Below are 24,317 nucleotides of genomic sequence, written 5' to 3'. Positions count from 1 at the left end.
GGAAAGTCCCTATATATATATATATACAGAAATACACAAAAGATAAGTAACAAATGAGTCAAGAGGTGACAGGTTTCAATAAATACTATATATTTCATTACCTATTTTCTGATCAGCCCAACTTTGAGAATGAAAAAGGCTAAGATGGTCTGGATGTAATTTTACAATTAGATGACTAGCCAGTGGGGCATTAGGAATATCCTAAATCCTCAAAGCACAAGCCCTAAATTCTGCCCTCTATTAACACATATGCCAGCGCATTGGTGGTTCAGTGGTAGAATTCTCACCTGCCACGCGGGAGGGCCAGGTTCGATTCCCGGCCAATGCAATGTAGCGACCTTTTCCTGGGGAGCAGCTAGGTGGCGTAGTGATAAAGCACTGGCCTTTGAGTCAGGAGTATCTGGGTTCAAATCTGGTCTCAGACGCTTAATAATTACCTAGCTGTGTGGCCTTGGGCAAGCCACTTAACCCCATTTGCCTTGCAAAAAACTAAAAAACAAAAAAAACACATATGGAGGGGTTTCATATTTCATCTTCCATAAGCATATGATGACATGCAATTGAGGGGTCTTGCTCTTAAATTCATACCATATGCAGAATTTCTCTGACTCTTACCTATCCATTTTTTGTGGTTGCTGATGGGTTATTTTGTGGGGGGGCTGGATTTTTCAGTTATGTCTGACTCTTTATAACTTTATAACATCTGGGCTTTTCTTGGCAAAGATACTGGAGTGGTTTACCACTTCTTTCTCCAGCTCCTTTTACAAACTGGGAATATTAAAGTCAAACAGAGAAAAGTGTCTTGCACAGTGTCACACCTAGTAAGTATCTGAGGCCAGATTTGAACTTAGGAAGATGAGACTTCCTGACTCTTGACATGGCAGTTTATCCACGTTGTCATCTCGCTACCTACCTATTCACTTATGGATTGGTAAAGAAAAGATGTTTGATTGGCTGCCAAGCCAGAACTGAGTGTGTAGTAATCAGCCAAAATGAGATCTCTATTCCCTTGGAGCAACTGAGGCACAAACAACAGATTGGGTAAGGGCCTGGGTCACTATCTCACATAATTGACATAAAGCCTGAAATGTATGGTGCTGCTGTTTTCTTATCTCTCTGTGTTTCATTATTTCCTGATCTTAAATGAAGGAGAATTAAAAATGGAAGAAGTCTGACATCTTTGGAGGATTAGAAGAGTCACTAATGGTCTAATAGTCATTCTTTGGAAGGAGATAGTCATGAAGAGTGGACTTTTTTGACCAATCCAGCAGTGAATTATCAAGAAGCTATGATGTCATATTCTAAGCAAATTGGTAATACATTTTGACTCTACCTCTGGAGTAAGCTCAGTGGTGAGAAAAAATGTAGCTAACTAACTTTAACCAAATTCTCCCAAGGGACCAAGGTACAAAAGGGAGAATGTGTCCCATTTAACATTTAACAATATGTTCCATTGTACCTCTAGACTTGTTAAATCTTCTCAATGAATATACCTCAGGGGCAGTGGAAACTAAGGGAGAGACTGAATTTGTGATATCAAAGTGATATGACGTAAAAAGGTTAACTTATATTGGACACTAATCATGGATGGAATGATTGAGGGGAAAAAAACACAGCAATGGGGACTTGAATACACAATATTAGAAGAACTCCACTTTCCCTTTAAGGAGATTCCTAGATCCTGAGGATGAGATATATTACAAGTCAGGTTCTCCAATTCTGATATGTCAGTGAATATATAGAATATATCTACAGTTGCTTGAAGTGAAAGGATTAGTTGCATCACTTATTATTTATTTAGAGCCCATAGAATTCTTACCATATCTCTGGTCATGTTCTTCCATCCTTTATCTGCAATCACACACATCCTATTGGGATACCTAGGCAAAAAATGATGTGGGATATTCACACTGCTTTAGGTGGTCTCAAAATATACAATTACCACTCTAAAAATCACCAGGCCTAATCATTTTTTTGACATCTCATCCTAAGATCTTCCAAACTTTGCCATCTTTCCTGAATTTTCCCCAAAACCTTGGGCTTTGTTATCTGTCCTGCTTCTGCATTTTTACTACTTTTTTAAATCTGTCCTAAAGGTGAAATATCTTACCTGTGTCATAATAGAATGTGATCAACCTGAAAGCAGGCACAATCTTGCTTTACACAATGTAATAACAACACATGTTTTTTTCATTTTTTTTTTTTTGGTAATGCAGTTTTCAGTAAATCTGACAATATAAATTACTTGAGGAAAAAATATCTTTCAAAAGTACTGCAGCAGAGGACAAGACAGTGGATATCAGGAGGCAATGACACTGAACTCCCATCCATAACTCCTCTAAACAAGTCCAGAAAATTCTTCTAAAAGTCTAGGGAAATTAAGAACACAGTGAATCCTTTGTCTGACCCAGGGTAGCAGAAGAAGAGAGGAAGAGAGATCTGCTGGTACTGGAACAAGAGCTGGGGCACATGGAATACTTCAGGGTCTGGTGAGAAGCTGAGTACCAGGGCAAAAGGAGGTCCCAGATCCATAGCAGGGCACTATAAAGGGGGCCAACTGGCAGTTTTGTCCCTCACTCTCTAGTTCTGGGTTAGACATCTAGAGCAAACTGAGAGGAGACCTGTGCAATTGACTGATATTTCTAGATGAGAAGGCTTTGATGGTATTCTGAAAAAGGAAGAAATTTTGTAATGAAAAAATAGGAAGTTCAGAAGCAAGAAGCAGAGGTTGAATCATATACTGCAGAAGCAAAATAAAATCTCAATTCTGGCATTAAGTTGAGCCTGAGGAAGAATAGCCAGGGCAGGAATCCCAGACCACAGAGGACTTCCCTGAAATTCTGTTCCTCTGAACCAGTAGCATTTTCCAGTTGGCTGATGTTCTGACCAAAACCCAGGATGGGAACTTCAAGAGCTTAAAGCATGGGGACAAGCAATCCAACTTTGCTCTGGGATCAGACCACTCTGGACAAGTGAAAACTTTCAGGTCCTCAGTCCATCCCTGAGATCTGATAATAACACAAAACTCAATATCCTAAAAAAGCAATCACAAAAACCTACATAGATTTTCCTTCCAGAAGAGTGACAGAACCCAACTCTAACATCAAGTTAGGAAGTAGGTTAGAAGAAGAAACAAACAAACAAACAAACCAAAAACACATATTATGTGAGCTCTTATGGTAGTGGGGATGTTCAAGATGCAAAAAGAGAGATTGCTGAGAACTTCTATAAGTAATTACCCAGTGAAAAAGACAGAGTGGGCATAAACTAAACTAGAATTCCTGGGAGACATGAAACAAGAGCTTAAAAAAGTTATTTTGTTTGTTTGTTTGTTTTTTATAAATAGATTGAGAACAATTGAGAAAAAATTAGAAAAGAAATGAGAGTTATGGAAGAAAGAATTAGAAAGGGAATTAATAGCTTGGCAGATTAGGCATATAACTTTGTCCAAGCAACACAGAATAAACAAAATAGGAGGTAATGACTGTATGAGACAACAAAAATATTTTAAAAAATATAAAAATCTGAAAAATAGAAGAAAATGTGAGGTATCTCAAGTAAAATACAAATGACCTAGAACACAAATCAGGGAGAAATATTTAAGAATTTTTTGACTATCTGAATATCACAATAAAAAAGAGAAAACAATCTTTTTAAAAAAGATTTTATTTATTTTGAGTTTTATAATTTTTCCTCTAATATTGTTTCCCTCCCCCCACCCCCCACAGAAGGCAGTCTGTTAATCTTTGTTCCCATGGTATACATTGATCCAAGTTGAATGTGATGAGAGAGAAACCATATCCTTAAGGAAGAAAAATAAAGTATAAGAGATAGCAAAATTACATAATAAGATAACATTTTTTTTCTAAATTAAAGTAATAGTCTTTGGTCTTTGTTTAAATCCCACAATTCTTTCTCTGGATACAAATGGTATCCTTCATCGCAGACAGCCCAGAATTGTCCCTGATTGCTACACTGATGGAATGAGCAAGGCTATCAAGGTTGATCAACACCTCCACACTGCTCTCAGGGTGTACAATATTTCTCTGGTTCTGCTCATCTCATTCAGCATCAGTTTATGCAAATCCATCCATGCTTCCCTAAATTCCCATCTCTCCTGGTTTCTAATAGAACAATAGTGTTGACATACACATGCCATTCTTTGTTAAGCCATTCCCACTAGTAGAGTTTTGCAGTCTATGTCTTCCTTTAGCTCTTTCAACTTCTCGTCTAAGAATTTGGATGCTATACCATTAGGTGCATACATATTTAGTATTGAAATTATTGTTTGTTGTAACTTTTAAGATGATATAGAGTCCTTCCTTACCTCTTTTAACGCTATCTATTTTTGCAGCTGCTTTGTCTGAGATAAGGATTGCAACCCCTGCTTTTTTCACTTCAGCTGAAGCAAAATATATTTTGCTCCAACCTTTTACTTTTACTCTATATGTATCTCTCTGCTTCAAATGAGTTTCTTGTAAGCAACACATTGTAGGATTCTCATTTTTAATTCACTCTGCTATTTGCTTACATTTAAAGGGAGAGTTCATCGAATTCACATTCAAAGTTATAATTACTCTTTATTGTGCTCCATGCTATCTTCCCTCTGTTTGTATTTTTCCCTTTTTTCCATATTCCCCCATATTTTGTTTCTGAATACCACCACCTTCAGTGTGTTTGCCCTCCTATATCAACCCACCTCCCCTTTCTTTCCCCTTTTCCCTTTTCCCTGTCCTCCTTCCCTTCCTTCTATTAGTTCCCCTTTTCCCCTCCTCCCTGTCCCCCCTCCCCTTTTCCTCTTTTAATACTTGAAAGATAAGATTTTTTTTAACTTAACTGAATATATGTAAGTTAACTTTAAGCTAAGTCTGATGAAATGAAGATTCAGGTGGTTCTCACCTCCTCCCTTCTTCCCCTCTATTACAATAGGTCTTTTGTACCTCTTGATGTAATGAGATTTACCCCATTCAATCTCCTCCATCTTCCCATCTCCTTACTGTACCCCCTTTTAAGGAGGTATTATTTTTAAATCATTCTATCTGAGTCACATAAAAGTTATAAGGGTCCATCACTTCTGGCCAAGTATATTCTCTCTATTAGATTTACAATTCTCAAGAGTTATTAGAGTCTTTCTCTAAGGTAGGGATTTAGCCAGTTTCATGTTATTGGATAACAGTTTTTTTCCTTTACCTTTTTTTTTTTTTAACCTTTTCACGTATCTCTTGAGCCTCCTGTTTGATGTCCAAATTTTCTATTTAGCTCTGGTCTTTTTGTCAGCAAATATTAAAAGTCTCCCAGTTCATTAAATGTCCATCTTTTTCTCTGGAAGAGAAGGCTCAACTTTGCCAAATAGTGGATTCCTTCAAACTCCCTTGCTCTTCGGAATATTTCATTCCAGGTCCTTTGATCCTACATAACCCTAACTGTGACTCCCTGGCATTTAAATTGTTTCTTTCTGACTGCTTGCAGGATTTTCTCTTTTATCTGATAGTTCTGTAATTTGGCCACATTTCTTGGTGTTTTCATTTTAGGATCTCTTACTGGAGGAATCAATGTATTCTTTCAATGGTTCTATGATATGAGGGCAGTTTTTCATCACTAAACCCTATAATATTAAGTCCAGGTTTTTTTTTTCCTCTCCAATGTTTTCAGGAAGTCCTATAATTCTCAGGTTGCCCCTTCTTGATCGGTTCTTGAAGTCAGTAGTTTTGCTGATGAGGTATTTTACATTTTCAGTCTTTTGTTTTTGTTTAACAGAATCTTGTTGTCTCACAAAGTCATTTAATTTCCACAGATTCCATTCATATTTTTAGAGAAGAATTTTCTTACTTAACCTTTTGCAAGACCTTTTCCAATTGGTCAATTCTATTTTTTGAAGAAATTTTCCATTTGCCTAATTGAGGATTTGAGAATTATTTTCTTTTTTGTATTTGTCCAATTGTATTTTCCAATGTTTTTTTTTCTAGTTGTGAGATGTTAATTTTCTCTTGCAATGTGTTCATTTTCTTTTGAGTTTCTTTTCCCAACTTTTCCAAATGATTTTTAAACTCCTTCCTGATTTCGTCAAGGAAGTCTTTCTGTGCTGAAGATCAAATCATATTCCCCTCAGAAGCGCTAGATCTCTCTCTGGGTTAGAATTTGATACTTCTAAGTATTTCTCCATGGGTTCTCCCTTTTTGCTGGTTTTTCTTCATTTTTCTAAAATCTTATGTTGAGGGGTTGGCTCTCAGAGGTTTGCTTTGAAGATCCTAGAGACTTTGTTCACTTGGCTTAGTTAATTCCAAGGGCTGGCCAGTAGGGAGTGCTGGTTGTTTTCTCTGTAGTGACTGAAGCACTCTCCCAATCCTTGTTGGTAGGTATTCTTCTCCTTGCTTCTTTTTCTGGGTTTTGTTGATCAAATTTCTGTTAAGAGGTTACTTTCATGTTATTTTTGAGGGGACACAGGGAGTGCTTAACACAGTGCCTGTTTTCTCTCCACTATCTTGGCCAGAAATGAGAAAACAATCATAAAAGAAAACAATCCATATCTCTTAGAAGCATTCAATTGGTAAACATTCATTAAGTGTTAACCATGTGCTAGATATCATGCAAAATGTTAGGGTTAAAAAAAGAAGCAAAAGCTAATTTCTGTTCTCAAGGAGCTTACAATCTAATGGGAGAAGAGTATGTGTTAGGGAGTAAAGATGAAAGAGGACCAGAAAGATAAGAAAGGGCTACATTATGAAGGATTTTGATTGCCAAACAGAACATTTTGTATTTGATGCTGAAGGTTCTAGGAAGTCACTGGAGTTGAATAATGAATGATAATAATAGACTTGTGCTTTAAGAACATTACTTTAGTAACAGGATGGAGGAAGGATAGGAATAGGGAGAGTTGAGACAGGCAGTCCAGATGTGAGATAATAAAGGTCTAAGTAAAGTGGTAGCCATGTCAAAGGAGAGAAGGGACATATTCAGGAGATGTCACAAAGTTGAAATTAACAGGGCATCTTTGCAATAGATTGGATCCAGTGGGTGAGAAGTGTTGCTGAAGTCCAAGATCACTTTTAGGTTGTGGAGAGACTGAAAAAGTGGTCTTGCCTTCTATTGTAACAGCAAAGGCAAAAGGTGTTAGGGAGCCTTGAAAGGTAAATATCATGAATTCCTTGTTTTGGACATATTGAGTTTAAGATCTCTATTAGACATCTAATTCAAAATATCTTAAAGGCAGCAGCAGATGTGAAACTGAAGTCAGCAGAGAATTGTGAACAGGCTAAGTAGATTTAAGACTCATCAGCTTAGAAATGATAATTAAATCAGTGGGAGCTGATAAGATCACCGCTTGAAATAATAAAGAGGGAGAAGATAAGAGGACCTAGGACAAAACCCTGAGGGATGTCTATGGATAAAGGGCAGGATCCAGAAAGGGAATAGTCAGCTTTATAGGACTTGCAAATATGTATGTCTACTGAATATATTCAGCTATATATTGGCTTAAACACTTTGGAAATCAATTTGGAATTGTCCTAAGAAAATGACATACCCATTAACCCAGAGGTCTTCCTCTTAATCAACAACCTTAAGAAATACAGACCAAAAAGGTTTCCATACCCAAAATTGGTTTTTTTTTTTTGGTAAGGCAAATGGGGTTAAGTGGCTTGCCCAAGGCCACACAGCTAGGTAATTATTAAGTGTCTGAGACCTGATTTGAACCCAGGTACTCCTGACTCCAAGGCCAGTGCTTTATACACTATGCCACCTAGCCACCCCCACATACCCAAAATTATTTATAGAACCACTTTTTGTAAGAACAAAAGAAAAGAGAAATCTAGAAATAAAGTAAATGACTATTGATTGGCTAATGGTTAATCAAATTGAGATGCACAAATGTAATAGTATATTATTGCTGTAAAAAATGAATATGTAAAAAACAAAGAAACAAGGAAGGACTTGAACAGATGATATAAAATTACATGGTTAGTACCAGAAAAACAATAGATACAATGACTTGAAGTAATGAAAACTGAAAGAATAGAAAATCAAAACTAAACATCACATAATTATAATATTTGAATTAGTTACCAGTAGTAAAGCTACGTGAATGTACCTTCTGCCCTTTGCTGTGGAAACAGGGGGACTCTAAGTTTGGAGCATTGCATAAATTGGTACACTTGGTTGATTTTGTTATTTTTACTGAATTTTTTTCTCTCTTTTAAAAAATTTCTTTGTTATAAGGGATGGTTCTTTGGGTGGAGATAGAGAGATAAATTGAAATTTGTATTTACTGTTTTCCATAATTTCAATTCCAAGGAACAAGATGCTCCTTCCAGGATAGGCCTTGATTGATATACCACCTACTTCAACTTCCTATCCCTTCTTTTTGGAGGGCTCTTCTCAATGCCTTCCTTTATTGAGGACAAAAACTGGATTCTCAATTCATTCCACTTTGTATCTGTAGCTCTTCCTGGTTTCAACTTTATGGATTAAGATACCCCATTCTTCCCTCTCCCACATGTGTCCTGTTTTGTTATGTATATGGTATGCTCCTATTATATCACAAGCTTTTTTTTCCCAGTGCTTAACATGGTGCCTGACTCATAACAGGATTTATTTTGTTTGCTTTTTTTTTTTGCAAGACAAGGGGGTTAAATGACTTGACCAAGGTCACGCAGCTAGGTAATTATTAAATGTCTGAAGCTGGATTTGAACTCAGGTTCTCCTGACTCCAGGACCAGTGCTCTATCTACTGTGCCACCTGCCCCAGGAGCTTAAAGAATATTTATTGGGGAGGATTTATTGGATATAATAAAAAAATTTTCATTATTTTTTAAAGTATTGAATAGAATAGGAAAGACAACTATCAGCCCAATATAGGAAAAATACAGTAAACCATCTATAACACTATGTTTGTGGGAAAAAGCAATATATAAGATATTTCAAGAACAGCATAAAACAGAGAATATTCTACCATTTCTTTTCATCAAAGTTGATTTATACAATTAAAAAAGGTTAAGAACTTGGGTGCCCAATTCACTAAGTAACACTAACCTTGATAATTTGTATAACCTTGAAGGTCAATTAGTTATCTACATCATTTTGAGAAACATTGTCACATAATGTTTGACCTTGAAATCAGGAAGTCCTAAAATTAATTCTTGCCTCTGATATATACTAACTGTCTAACTGGGACAAATCCCTTGACTTTAGTGCTTAGGAACCTCTTTAAGACTAACAGTTATTTGTCTACTTTGGTTGAAGGATTCTCTAAACTGGATATTCCCCATAGTGATGAAATCACAGATTTATAGCACACAAAAAAGGATGTATCTTTTAACTTTGACAGGAGGATACTATCATCATCTTTGACCCATTTTGTTTTTTAGTATTATATTGATTTATGTTGCAGTTGTTATATATGGAGTTATTTTAACTTTTTTCCTTTATTCTGTAGCAGTTCATAATGTGTTCCCATGTTTCTTTAGGCCTACACTCAAGTTCAGGATACTGTTCAGGTAGTTATCTATTCAAATTCCAAAACTTGACAACATGTATCAGATCAACCTCTATAATTCATAAAATCTTAGCACAGGAATTTAATAAAAGAAGATAGCAGCATGAATAACAAGAATTTTGCTGAGACATTAAATGTTCTCAGCATACATTCCCAAGTGACTGACACTCCCAGATATTTCCTAGAAATACTAGCTGATTCTCATTTTAACTCCTCTATCTCCTCAACACAGTTAGGGACAGAATCTATTCATTCAAGAAAAGTCAATTTAGAGATTAACATGTGAAACAAATTCAATTTAGTTGCTTTCCTTTCCATCTTGATGCAGGGCAGGTTTGGGAATGTTGAAATTTTGGTACAATTACTAGATGAACCCTGAAACTAGGGTCTCTAGAACTGAGAATGCAGCTTGCCATCAATTCTATGTTTGGTTATCCCTCTGCTCCTATGCATTCTAGCTTTTGCTGCCCTTTATCTTACCAACCCTGGGAGATTCATGTCCACTTCTTTAAATGGGAGTAGAAACTAGCCTTATGTCACTGGATGGTATTGCCATTCTACAGAGCTCATGTACATCCTTATGGGAAATAAAATGCTAAGAATTCTTTTTCCACTGGACAAAATTCTCTTTCAGTCCCAGGTATTGTGGAAACATAGGCTACCTTCATTCATGCCTTCCAACATCCATATTCATCATTCTCATAACTCCATGATATTCCATTACTTCTATAAATCTCAATTTCTTTGGTAATCTTGGTAATCTATACATATTTATATATAGATTTTGATATTACAAATAATGTCAATATGAATATATTTTTCTATATATGAACCTTTTCCTATTGCTTCATAATTGCTTTGGGTATAAATATAATTTTGGAGGATCTGGGCTTATGGGAATGAAAAATTCAGTAGCTTTATTTGTGTAACTTTTTTCATAATGATTGGATTAATCTGTAGTTCTATCAGCAGTTAATTAGTGTTCCCCCTGCTCATATTCTTTTCAACATTGATTTTTTTCCATAAAAGTACTATATTCTTGAATATTTTTTCTACTGTTTGTCTTTATTTCTAAAAACTTACAAGATTTAAAATAAATATATAAAACTCATCAGCATTCCTATAAAATACCAATAAAACACAGCAGGAAGAGGTAGAATGAAAAATTCCATTTTAAATAAGTACAGAATATATATGATTAAAGAAAACTACCTGCTAAGATACACACAGACAAATTATATTCATACAATTGGAAAATACTTGCCACTCAATGACAGATCTAAATAATTGGAGAGATATCAATTGCTCACAAATAGGCAGATTCAATATGATAAAAATGACATTCCAAATATTAATTTACTTATTCAGTATGATACCAAATAAAGTAATAAATGGTTTCTTTATAGAACAAGAGAATAGAATGAAATTCATTGGGGGGGGGACAAGATGTCCAAGAATCTCAAGGAAAATAATGAAAAAAAAGGAGGGAAGATAGCAAGCCTAACAATACCAGAGTGCAAAATCTACTACAAAGCAGTAATCATCACAGTTACTTGGGACTAGTTAAGAAAGATTGATCAGTGAACTAGATATTTAATACACAGAAGCAAACATGCAGAATAAACTATTGTTTGATGCAGCCAAAGACCCTAGCTACTTGGCTAATTCTGAGTTAAAATGTAGCCTCAGACATTTACTAGCTGTGTGACCCTGGGCAAGACATTTAACCCTGTTCACCTCAGTTTCCTCCTAAAATGCTGAGGGAGATATTAGCTAGCCCGACTCTGTGACCCCAAGTCAGTAGAAGACTTGGGAAAGTGATCACAGAACTCAGGCATTTCACATGTTAGCTTTTTCTTATAAAGATGTATTTCTTTCCCCCTCTTTTCTTTATACTTTTGTTTTATTCTATTTATTCCTTGCTGTGTTTTGAGGCAATGAAGAGACTAGGCTGAGAATTGATCAGGTCTTGAAAGAAAACTTCAGTTACTCAAATTAAAATGTGAGTGAGGAAAAAGATGATACATAAATTCTCTGTCAGCTCAAAAAGTTCCTTAAGAGAATCTCACAGGATTCCTAGAGAGAAAGAATGTTAAGGAACTTTGAAGTATGGATAGGGAATGACACCAGATCCTTTTTTATGTACTATCAAAGCCCTGTAGCTACAAAAACATTGTCCTGCCTGAGGCACTACTTCACTTGCCTTTATCTGATGAATTGACTTTTTTCTCAAACCTGAGTGAAGCTTTGTTTCTGTCTTAGAAAGATGCTTCTTTGGGTGCCACTACTTCTGAAAAGACTAGCATTTGTATTTGGAAACTAAAGTTCCCCTTTGGAGACTCAGAGTAGGGAGGAGACATCATTATTGTGGTGACTAGAATTGGGTACCTCTTGTCTGGAGACTGTACTTTGGAGACCTAGAAATACACCTTACTTCTACTCCAGTCCAACCTTGATTTATGTGACATCTCAGAGAAAGTTGAAAAGGAGAATTTATGAAGAATTTAGAGAAGTGACAATTGTGTTTATGTTTTAATTTATATCACTTCCCTTCTTGGTGATTCCAATAGCACTGATTATTGTGCTCATTATTGTTTGAGCTCATTGGCACAGAAGGACATTGAGGTAAAAATTTGAATAGAGGCGCCTCATTTATAACCCATAGCCTCCTCTCTTCAAATAGATTTTATTCCAATAAAAATATTTGCTTTTTGTACAACTAGAAAGTCATGAGTTTGTCTTCTGCATAGATACACAGTGCTGATTCTAAATTATTTTCATTACTCTGAAGGCACTTCACAGAACTCAGTAAACAAAATGCCTGCCAGGGGGCAGTTGCATGTAATACTGTAATTCCCAATGGACCCTGTGGAATTCGATGAAACCAACTAGCATTTTATGGCAAGTTAACCTTAAATTAAAGCCTCATGCTAACCCTGTCACATTGATTTAGAAATAAAGAATTGTCTGAGGGCTTCCTATTAAATCATGTTGAAGGATTTAAAAAAAATTAAATGACTAAAACAACAGCATCCCACATCAAAATAAAAAGGAACTCCCAGTAGTTATTGATGTTCAACCCCATCCTCCACAGGTGTCAAAGACTTCTCACTTTCTCAGACCCAGGATGATTGTTCAATTTCACACAAACATGCAAAAGGGTACAGTAGCAGAGCAGGGCTTCAAGGTTATTATTTTTTTTTTGCAAGGCACTGGGGTTAAGTGGCTTGCCCAAGGCCACAGGGCTAGGTGATTAAGTGTCTGAGGCTGGATTTGAACTCAGGTACTCCTGACTATCCACTGTGCCACCTAACCGTCCCCCCCCCCCAAAGTTATATTTTTAAATAGTTATAGTTAACAATGAGAGAAATTATTTTTTGTTATTTGAAAGACTTTTATTAAGAAACACTGAAGCTCAGTTGATATGATTTGGCCATACAAAAATATGACTTCAAATTAGATCATAAGCTATTTGATTTTTAATTGTAGGGAAACAGTAATTCAGAAATGAGATATAGGGATTCTATATCCACAGAAACTCAATGGTCCCATGAATATGCTCTGAACTTAAGAGTCAGAAAGACTTGAATGCAAATCCTACCTTAGGTACTTACTATGTGACAAGTCTTAACTTCTCAGCATTTCACTTTCCCTTATTTGTAAAATGACTTCAAGGGAAACACCTACTTCATAGAGTTTTTTTTTTTTTTGAGAAATCACTTATCTAATTTAAGTAAAGCACAACTGAAAACCTTAAGGCATGAAAGCTATTATTCCCTCTTAAATCATCATCATCATCATCATCATTAGCATTAGCATCATCATCATCGCATTATAATACCTCAGACATACTTTTACTATCTATAAAAATTTTCATGACAATCTAGGGAGGTCAACAGCTGTAAAATATCAACAGCCACAAGTTTTGTGACTCTATCCTCAACCTTATCATGTAGGTTAGGTTAAATTTTTCCGTGGGGGTGGGGGAGGAGACTCAAGTGGTTTAACTGCTGACATAGCTCCCTTTGTATACATAAATCCCATCCAAGTTTACATCCAAATTTACTATTGTTACCATATTTTGTCCTGCTGGACAGAGAGATCATCTATTTACTAGGGAACTAAGTACTGCATCCTTGTTGAGAATCTTTTTTCTCTGCCATGGCAAAGTAAATCACTTTATGTTAACTATTGGATAAATTAAGAAGATAATATTTCATTCTAACATCAAAATTACCCTATCAGAGGACAAGCTGAGTCAGATGCTGCCCACAAATCTAGTATAAGTATTATTATTTCCATTTTTACAAATAAGAAAATTTATCTAAGTAATTTCCTAAGTAAAAGAAGTTAAGTAATTTTTCCAAGGTCACACATTTAGTAGATGATAGAGCTGGAACTTGAAGTTTAATAATAATAAATAATAATAATAATAATAATAATAATAGTTATTATAGTTCACATTTATATAGTGCTTAAAGATTTGCAAAACATTTCATATATGTTTTGTGAAGCCACAGCAATTTTTAAAGGAGATACCATTAGTGTTGCCATTTGGGTTAAGTGATTTACCCAGAGTTACACAGCTAATTCACATCTGTGGCAGGATTTGAACTCAAATTTTCCTGATTCCCAAGTACTATGTTCTATCCATTGTGGCTATCCAGCTCCCTCAGGAAGATCCAACCATTGCATTCCAAGTTTTCTAGAGGTGGATCCATTGTGAAAGATATAAATGGTTAGTTTTAGAATAGATAGTATATTATAAGTATGTAGGATGACTGTTGTCAATGAATCATTGGGTTTTCCAGTGAGAAGAGATCATAATGGCTATATAGTCTTAATCCATAACCAGAGGGTATCCTAAACAGGTGCTCATCAAGTCTCAGTTTGAAGACCTCTTATAAAGAAGATTCCACCTCCCAAGGTAACCCAATCTATTTTCTTTGGGAGGAAGGTTTTCCTTTCCTTAGATCTACAGTTTCCTTTTTGCCCAACATCTCTCATGTTCTCCCTGAGTCCTCAGGCTTAGCATCCTAGTTACTCTGTTTTAAAAAATAGGATTAAAATGTCTACAACCTTAACCCAGAGATTTCAGTGCTATGCAAATATCCTAAAGAACTAAGTACTATAAAGGAAGTTTTCATATACCCCAAAATATTTATAGTAATATTTTTGTGGTAGTGAAAAATCATACTAATTAATGGGAGAATAGCTAAACAAATTGTGCAAAATGGATATAATGAAATATTTCTGCAGTTTGAGAAAATAAACATGAAGATTTTAGAAAAGCATAGAAAGATGTGAAATGCTACAAAGTGAAGCAAGGAGAAGCAAGAAAACAATGTGTACAATGCCAACAATAATGTATAGAAAAATAATTTTAAAAGAGTAATAGTGTGAATTATATTGATATAATTTGAACTTGAGAAAAGAAAATATATTTCTCTTTTTCTTTGTTGAGGTGGAGTAAATAATTGAGGGATATTATAATGTTTAACTTCATCAAAGTATTGGTTAGCTTTGCTGAAATGTGTTCCCTCTCTTTTATTCTTTATTAGAAAAAAAGTATCTATTAGGGAAGGGAAGAAAAGATGCATTGAAAAATAGAGGTAATGCAAAAATGTTACATCAAATATTTAAAAATTAAGAATAAAAATGAAGTGACTCAGGAAATGATACAAAGTTCTTGTTTTAATCTATCTAAATGAGTACAATAATTTACAGTGTGATTTCTTAAAATTTTTTCAGTCTAAGTTATCTTTCATAGATATTCTTCTCTGGAAAAATCCTTGTTTATCCATTTATTGTTACATTGCCAAATAACCTTGAGATAATTGTATTTTTGTTTATGTTTTATTTTCCTTTTGGAATGGATAGTAGCAATTACTGTCAATATAAATTGCTGGGAGATTTTTAATAATATTAGAATAAGAAAAAACATAATGAAATTTTTGATTTTTTTTGGACAAATAAAAATATCAATTCTCTTTTTTTTTAAGATTGGATATCCTAAGGGGTACAAGTTAAAAATAAATAAAATTATCAGTTGATCCATCAAGATAGTCTAGGAAGGTGTTTGATGCATATAAAGCCAATAAAATGAAAATTTTCTGTAATTCCTTTCCCAAGTTAATTTTGGAAATATTCACTAGGATCTGGAATAAAATTATAATTTAATGAAACATCTTCTGATAGGATGGTTCAGAAATTTTCCTGAAATAAAAATTCAGGAGACTTTTCCCAAGATAACCGGCAGATAACCAAAAATGACTACAAACTTGGATTATAAGGAATTAGAGTAGATAGCCTGTCTTTTTGAGTGAGACATTTTGTTAGGACCATAAGCCAAGACCAGCAACTCTCCCTCTCCCTCCCCTCCCCCCCTCCTCAGGGTTAAGTAAATTTTCCAGGGTCACATACCTATTAAGTCTTGAATATCTGACACCCAATTTAAATTCGGGTTGGAGATTTCTCTTGAAGGAGACTTTTTCTCTCTTCCCCTTTTCCTTAGTAATGGCTCTGGACATGAGCACAAGACATGAACCCAGTATCTTAAAAAAGGGTGTAGCTCCAAATTTACATAGATTGAATTCAGTCTTTAAGGACTCTATCCTCATAAAAAGCGTAGAATTTAAACTTTTTGCCATTATGCTCCTAATCTGGAGTCCTGGGAAAAATCTCTAGGTCTGGTTCATATTTAGTGTCTCCTCTAAAAGGGATGAAAAAGGACTCTTCTAGAAAGATACTCACTGAACAGTGTAGGTAAATATTTCTTCTATCACAACAGAAATGCAATGAAATGCAAAAAAAGATACATTGTTTTTGATTGAGATGAGAATGTAATTTGTCATTTATATTGCACTTTAGGATGTGGAAAAGATTCATGGTAGATTTATGGGATTGTCAAAAAGACTTCACTTGTATTTCAGTCTTTTACTTGCTGAATAGCATTTTGACCTTTCAAGACACCCATATCATAAGCTTGCAGGTTTTAGGTTGGTCCCCTCCTCTAGTGTTCATCCCTTCCTGTGAGAAGCAGCAGAGTTACAGGATGGAAATCCAAATACTAGTTAATACCTAGGAACTCCTGAATTATTTTCGACTTGACTTTGTGAGATAGCCACCAGAAATGGAAATGTCCATTCTTGTGTATTGTCTTTCAGTCTCCTATGCTCCTGGAAAGAACATAGCAGAAGAAACACCATGGATTTAAGGTCCTCTCTCAGACCCTCTAGATAAGCCCATGTTCTTGATTCCTTGAGTTCACAAATCCCATATTTGCCACTTAGGTAGAGCAGGTATGGCATTGGTAAAGTACTACTTTGACTGTACCACAAAAAAGCTTTCTCTGAAGAGATCTGAAGTTAACTGTTTCTTACAGTCTACAAAATGAATAACTCTTCTTGTTTTAGTTACTAATTTTTGGCATAATGCCCATCCCCATATCCATCCCTTCACAGACACCAAGCAACCAACCAGGATCTAGTGATGAATGACTTATAGGAAGGGGCCAGGATACACATCTCATCAGAAGGACCAAACTCCTTGGGAAGAGTTCTAATCTACTCCACCGCTACTACTTAAGATGTTCAATACTGCATTTAAGATGTTCAAAAACTTCCTTTTTCTCAAATGATTCTACCAACCCCCCCCACAAAAAAACCCCTACCTAAATAAAAGTAGTACAGATGTCATTAGGACAGCAAGTACATGTAAATATTTTCCTAATAAAGCTTTTTTAAAATTTTTTATAGGTTTTTCGGTAAAGCAATGAGGTTAAATGGCTTGCCCAAGGCCACACAGCTAGGTAATTATTAAGTGTCTGAGTCAGGATTTGAACTCAGGTACTCCTGACTCCAGGGCTGGTGCTCTATCCACTGTGCCACCTAGCCACCTAACCACCTCCTACTAAAGCTTTATATAGTCTAGGCAAGTGGCATCTTTCCTACAAGATGAAAGAACTAACTCCACTTGCCATTTTATCAAGAGACCATTGAAAGGGACTGTCTGAGATGAACTTACTAAAGTGAAAGCAGCCTTGGAAAAATTAACAGCAAAGTTTGTTCTTATTTGCACACAAATCAATACACCCCCAGACTTTATCATGCATATGCCCTCCTACTTGTGCCATTTATGTGCTTCCTCAGAGCTTTCTTACCCATTAATCCAAATAATGGTCTTTGTAGAAAAAAGAAATCAGTACTCAGCAAAATCTGATGTAGGTTTTCTCCCCCTGCAATGTGGAGCTGAAAACATTCATCAAAATGTAAATCCTTTTTTGTCCTTCTAGGTTCGTAAAAAAATTATACCAACAAAAATGGAAAATGATCTTTAAATCAGAGTTTCTTATAATTGTTAATAGTATCCTCAAAATCTAGCAATTTTAAGCTTTAATAGCTGAAATAACTTTGATAGTTTAAAAATGCACTCAAACTCTAGAGACATTGACATACATGTATTTGCATATATTGGTGATATATATGCTGTGTAAATGTATGTGTCACACACATATATGTATTTATACATATATATGTGTATTTGGAATAGCTTCAGTGTAGGACTAGCAATGAATAAGGATCAGTCATCTAAGGAGTAGTCTAACTAAATTTTAAGATACTCATTATTAGAAGCTTAACTGTCAGATGTGATTTCTTTTTCTCAGTCAGGGCCAGCTAAGTCACAGGGAAATTTCAATTTCTAAGCATATAAGGCTAAACCATGGAAATCTTAGAAATGTTTTTTTTTTAAGTACTGTAACTGGAAAGAATTCTTTATAGAGGCCCAAAGACTCAGCCATTTCCTGTGTAGTGAGATCTTGAGTGAATCTTTTGAGTGAATCCTGGGCTTCATCTCCTCATCTATTTAGCTGAAGGGTATACCTGTCAAGGTTGTCATGAAGATTGAAAGAAATAATGTAAGTGAAAGCAAGAACAGTAACTGGCAATATTTTCATGTAGGACAAAAACAATTTGGGAGTGAGAAGGAAGGTGCGGAGGAACATTACCATTCATAGTGAAATCTTGAAAGAGAGAGGGAAAGTCAGACCCTTCCCTTATTATTGAGGACCTTCTGTATATAAAGACAGTCATACCCCACCGAAGCCATTCCCTCTATGTGCAACCTTGAACAAATGCCTATTTTCTCACTGCTATGACACCAACTTAGCAAAATCATCCAAAGGGTATTTAAGGACAAAAATGGAAGGAAAACAACAAATAGAAGAAAAATGAAATAAGGTTTGTAAAATACTTTATAATATACTTTTTTCTTCAGCAATGACATCAGAATGATCACACTTGGAAACTAATATCACAGAACCAAATGTGTTTATGAGGGATATAAAAATATTACTAGTTTTTTTCCTCCATCTTGGAGTCGGGAAGGCCTGCTGGAAACAGGACTTCTACAACAGCAAAATGTCTGGAAGGCTGTGGTCCAAGGCCATTTTTGCTGGCTCCAAGAGAGGCCTATGAAACCAGAGAGAACACACAGCTCTTCTGAAAATTGAATGAGTCTATGCCCAGGATGAAACTGAATTCTATTTGGGCAAGAGATGCGCTTATGTATACAAAGCCAAAAACAATACAGTGACTCCTGGTGGGAAACCCAACAGAACAAGAGTTATCTGGGGAAAAGTTACTCAAGCTCATGGAAATAGTGGAATGGTTCGAGCCAAATTCAGAAGTAATCTTCCTGCTAAGGCCATTGGACACAGGATCCAAGTGATGCTCTATCCCTCAAGGATCTAGAATATGAAAACTGATTAAATAAAATTATACATTTTTTGCAAAAAAAAATTACTAAAAAAAAACAACTACAGTAAAAGTAGCTGGTTTGCATCAAGTATACAAAGAGTAATCCCATGCTGGAGGCAGCATATTTGATGATAACATTGGAGATAAAAGATACCTAAAGGAGAGATTCCAAAGGAATGGAAAAAATCTTGGATCTTATTATTTAAAAAAATGACCTCCACTCTTATTTTTCCAACTTCATAAAATATTTATAAGTCAATTATACATGAATTGAGGGCCTCTTCAATGAAGATTTTAGTAGGGAATGAGAAGGGTTTTGTAATACTCAACAAGAGACTTCTTACTCTATGAACTATAATCAAATCTATCATAAATTACTTTAAATGATCTTGATAATTGACTGTAATATTTTCCATTCACCATTTCTATGGCTTCCCATACCAAAACACCCTTTTCTAGTTACTATCTCCCTCTATGTGTTGTTTCTCACTATTAGAGTGCAAACTCTTGGAGAACAACATCTATCTCATATCCCCAGTGTTTAGTATCTTGCCCAGGACATAGCAAATGCTTAATAATTTTCTTTCACAAAATTGTTCATTCTATACTTTTAACAAGTGACTGAAAGATGTACAGAAAATAAACTTCCACTATACTTATGGTTTTGTTGATTTTGAAAAAAAAAGTTTCTGTGGAATAGGAAACTGCTGTGGTCTAAGTTGTTTTTCAAGAAGATGTCTCCCATCTATCCAAGACTTTTTAATATCTTTTATTTAACAAGGAAAATTCCACTATTCATTGATCTTCTGCTCATAAACATTAAGGAAGGCATAAACAGGGAGATATGCATTCACAGAATGTGTTTGCCACAGCAATGAAAGAAATCTATAAAGCCTAAATTGAAGACAGAGATTCCTCAGTAAGTTTCGCTAAATGCTTCTGTTGTGATTGAAATTGTGCTGATTGTTTCAAACTCCAGAACATTTCAGAGATTCTTGAAAGAAAGCTACCATCAAAGGACTTGGTCAAAGCATCCACACAGGAAAGACCAAGTGGATGAAAAATGTCTCTTGTTCAGATAATAATATGCATTTAGATGGATAACCTATAGAGCTGCAAAGTGAAAGTATGTATCTAGGACAGGTAAGTATAGAATAATATTTAGTTGAACCTGTTATTGAATAGGAGAAGGAGAGTATGTTGAATTGTCTTCAGGAAATTGCAGAGTTCATTTAAAAACTCCAAGTTTCCCAAGAAAGCAAAAGCTGCTCTTTTGAATCCCAATATTCTATTAGTGTTGTGATATGGCAGCAAGACATAGAATACAACAATCTCTTAAGAATTAAAAAAAAGTATTGCACAGAGATCAATGGAAAGATGCTTGGTGGGTGTAAACAGCCTGCAATGTGTAATAAATGAAAAAATTTTAAATACAAAAATTAAATATGTAATCTAGGGATTAGATAACAGGAAGAGAATATAGGCTGATGATGGGGCAAAGACAAGGGATGAAAGATAAATAGGCAGAGGACTCCCCCTCATTCCTCCCTGCTGTCAAAAAAAAAATGGGAAAAGTCTCTGGCCCTTTGGGTGAAGCCCCCATGGCAAACTCACTAGAGGACATAAAAGAGTTTAGTCAGATAAGCTGGTATGAATGATTTCCATTCTGCACCATTATAGAGAACTTTTAAATTGATGAGGTCACAAATTCATTTGAGTCCTTTAATTATGACTCTGGTAATAGCACTCTGGATACCCTAATGCATTATACAAGTATGAGAGATTTTTATATAATTTAGAATTGTTCCTCATTTTTTTTTCCTACTATGAATGTTTGTATTCTTAGTCAGGTTGATTTAGAGGGAAAGCATTGAAAAAAGCTTTACCATATCTTGAGCAATCAAATCCTTAAATTATATTATGATACATAATAATCAAATGCATGATAAGAAAATTAAACAATAGAATGAGATGAAAAGGAAATTAAGATTTCTTAAAGGCAACTTGATAAACAAGAGTCCATACTCTTCTTCCAGGGGGGTTGGATTATTATTCATCCATAATGTCCATTTGCTTTTCTCCATTTTACTAATCTAGCTGAATTATACCAAAATAGTCTCAAAAATAAGTCTCTTTGATCACAAAATTAAGATAATGTAGTAAGAGCTAGAACAGACCTTTGGTGACTGGTTGTTTCACCTTTCAATTTAGAGCAAGGTGAAATGAGTGACCACGTTCCCCAAAGTAGGATAGAAGAGATTCAAACCCAGGTTCTATGTTCCTAAATCCAGTATTCTTTCCACTGTCTCATGCCACCCCTAGTTTTATTCTTCTTGAATTTATGATATTGGAAGAGGAAAATTAGCTAAATCTCATTATTTGTCTTCAATTCTTAATATTTACAGATTTGATCAGCAATTCAGATTTTACATCTTCAGGAAATGACTTTGCTCTATAGAGACATAATGCCCTTTACCCAGACAGACATTTAGGTGTTTCTTTATTCATACCAGTACAGATTTCTATCTATGAGCTATTTGCAGAGAATATTCCTTTGATCTAGCCAATTCTTCTTTATGTGATTTTCTTCAGGAATTCACTGTTTCTTCCTGGTACAGGAAACATATTTATGAAAGGTTTACTTATTACTTTCAATATTTATCAATGTTTATCACTTTTCCATTAATCCTTTATGTCGATCCTCTGCTTACCTGCTCTGATGGCTATTATAGTTGTTTTAGGAAACAGAGTGAGATGGTATTAGAAAAAAATGGAAGAGAAATGGGTGTGAAATATAAGATGAACCTATTATGGTTTTATGCTTCCATATGCTTTTTATACAATATATTAAAAATTTGTACAATATATCTTATATACATGCCTACATAATACATACATACACATATATGTATATAGATGCAAATGGTATAAATGGTGTGCGTGTGTGTGTGTGTGTGTGTGTGTGTGTGTGTGTGTGTGTGTGTGAAATAGTCACCTTCTTCTAGAAAGGGGTGAGGAGGAAGGAATATAGTTTAAAAATCAGAATACAATAAAATTTTTAAATCTAATTAAAAAATAAGATGGAATAAAGAAAGGAATGGATTAAGGCATAGTTGCTTCAAGAGGCGATGTGGCAGAATTAAAAAAGGGCAGCTAGGTGGTACAGTGGATAGAGCATTAGCCCTGGAGTCCAGAGGATCTGAATTCAAATTTGACCTCAGACACTTAATAATTATCTAGTTGTGTGACTTTGGGCAAGTCATAACCCCATTACCTTGCCAAAAACAAACAAACAAAAAATAGTTATATATATAGAAAATAATATATATATATAAAAATATATATAGAAAAAATATATATATAGAAAATAAACTGTAGATAACATAGCAGTCTCTTAATCGTAGAGCCTTCCTGCTATGTTATCTACAGTTTATTTTCTATATATCTTGTTTGTACATGTTTATTTGCCTGTTTGTCTTCTCATTTGTGACATTCTTTTTTTTTTACCTTTGTATCCCCAGCCATTAGCACAGGGTCAAGAAAATAATAGGCAATTAATAAATGCTTTATGATATGACTTGATTCTGACATATCCTGATTGACTGGTCCTAAGGGAATTCAGTTAAGTGCTCAAGAATCCAGACAATTCTCTAAAACTATAAGGTACAGGATAGGTACTGAATTGGAATTGAAAGAGGTAGTTTCCTCAACAGTACTTCCTTATACCTATAAGATAACAGATTGGAACTTGGGAAGGAAGGTGATGTAGTAGATTGAGGACCAGACCTTGAAGAAGACCTAAGTTCAAATTTAGCTTCAGATATTATCTCTGTGATCCTTGGCAAGCCACTTAATTGTTCTATGCCTCACTTTCCACATTTGTAAAACAGAAATAACAATAGCAGCCACCCCACCAAGATTATTATGAACATCATAAGATATCATAATTATAAAGTGCCTGGCACAACAGCACTATAAATTAGTTACAATTCAAGTATTCTCCCACCTCACTTCCACACCCCAAATCACAGAATTACACCACAACCTCAAAAATCTGAGACCACCTATTACAATAAGTACCTGGCCAAGAATTCCCTTCTATCATATTGCTGCCAAGTGTGCATTCAGATTTCCCTTTAGACCACAAAGGAGGGATTTCAGGTAACTTCAAAGTCAAAGTGTGTCATGGCTCCCAAAAAATCAATCCAATTTGTGGTGACATTTTTTGAAATATTGTGTCCAGAATAAGAGGCAACATGGTGTATTGATGAGACTGCTAAACTTGGAGTTAGGAAAAAAATGGGTTAAAAGCCCAATTTAGATCCTTACTAGTTATGTGATGCTCAGTTTTCTTATCTGTAAAATGAAAGGATTGTAGCTGATAGCCCTTTTTTCCCAAATCTAAATCTATGATTCAATGAATAGTATGACAGTTCCATTTCACCTCATCTTTTGAAGTATAATCACTGCTCCCTCTCTGAATCCTCCTCCAGATCAATGCCTTCTGTGTCCCTCAGAGGTCTATCCTGTACCTTCTTCTTTTCTTTCTCTATTTCACTTCACTTGGTGATGGCATGAGATTCCATAAATTTAATTAACATCTCTATGTTGATGATGCTCAAGTCCACCTTTCCTGCCTCAAACTTCCTGCTGACCTCCAATCTCACATCTGTAACTACTTTTCAGACATCTGACATTGGATATCCAGTAGACATAACTCAATATATCCAAAATGGAAATCATTATTTTCCCCTTAATCTTTCCCACCCCATCCTACCTTTGTGATTTTATTTATGATTTTAATTAATGTAGAGGGCAATATCATTTTCCTAGTTCCTCAGGCTCACAATCTAGAAGTCATCTTGGATTGCTTTCTTTCACTTTCCTTATCAAATCTGTTGCCGAAGTCTGTATCATCTTTACAACATTACTTGTCCCTTCTCTCCTGTTAGACTCTCCTCACTGTAGTTTAGATAGGACTATTTTGGAAAATGTTTAACAGTTAATTCTCTGATATGGGGGAGGGGTGTACTCAATACACTTTTTTTAAGAATTTGGAAGTTTGGGTT

General features: G+C 35.1%; 1 non-coding gene and 1 pseudogene across 1 annotated transcript; both read left to right on the top strand.

The window, feature by feature from the left end:
• Positions 1-257: 257 nt before the first annotated feature.
• On the top strand, positions 258-328 carry TRNAG-GCC (transfer RNA glycine (anticodon GCC)). Its single transcript has one exon. It is a non-coding gene; the product is annotated as a tRNA-Gly (tRNA).
• Positions 329-18,866: 18,538 nt separating this feature from the next.
• LOC141501317 (large ribosomal subunit protein eL33 pseudogene) lies at positions 18,867-19,284 on the top strand (annotated as a pseudogene).
• The last annotated feature ends 5,033 nt before the right edge of the window (positions 19,285-24,317 follow it).

The sequence above is a fragment of the Macrotis lagotis genome, chromosome X (assembly GCF_037893015.1).
Source record: "Macrotis lagotis isolate mMagLag1 chromosome X, bilby.v1.9.chrom.fasta, whole genome shotgun sequence".
Lineage (NCBI taxonomy): Eukaryota > Metazoa > Chordata > Mammalia > Peramelemorphia > Peramelidae > Macrotis > Macrotis lagotis.
Note: the sequence above shows the minus strand (reverse complement) of the source record. Positions and strands in the feature narration are given on the sequence as shown.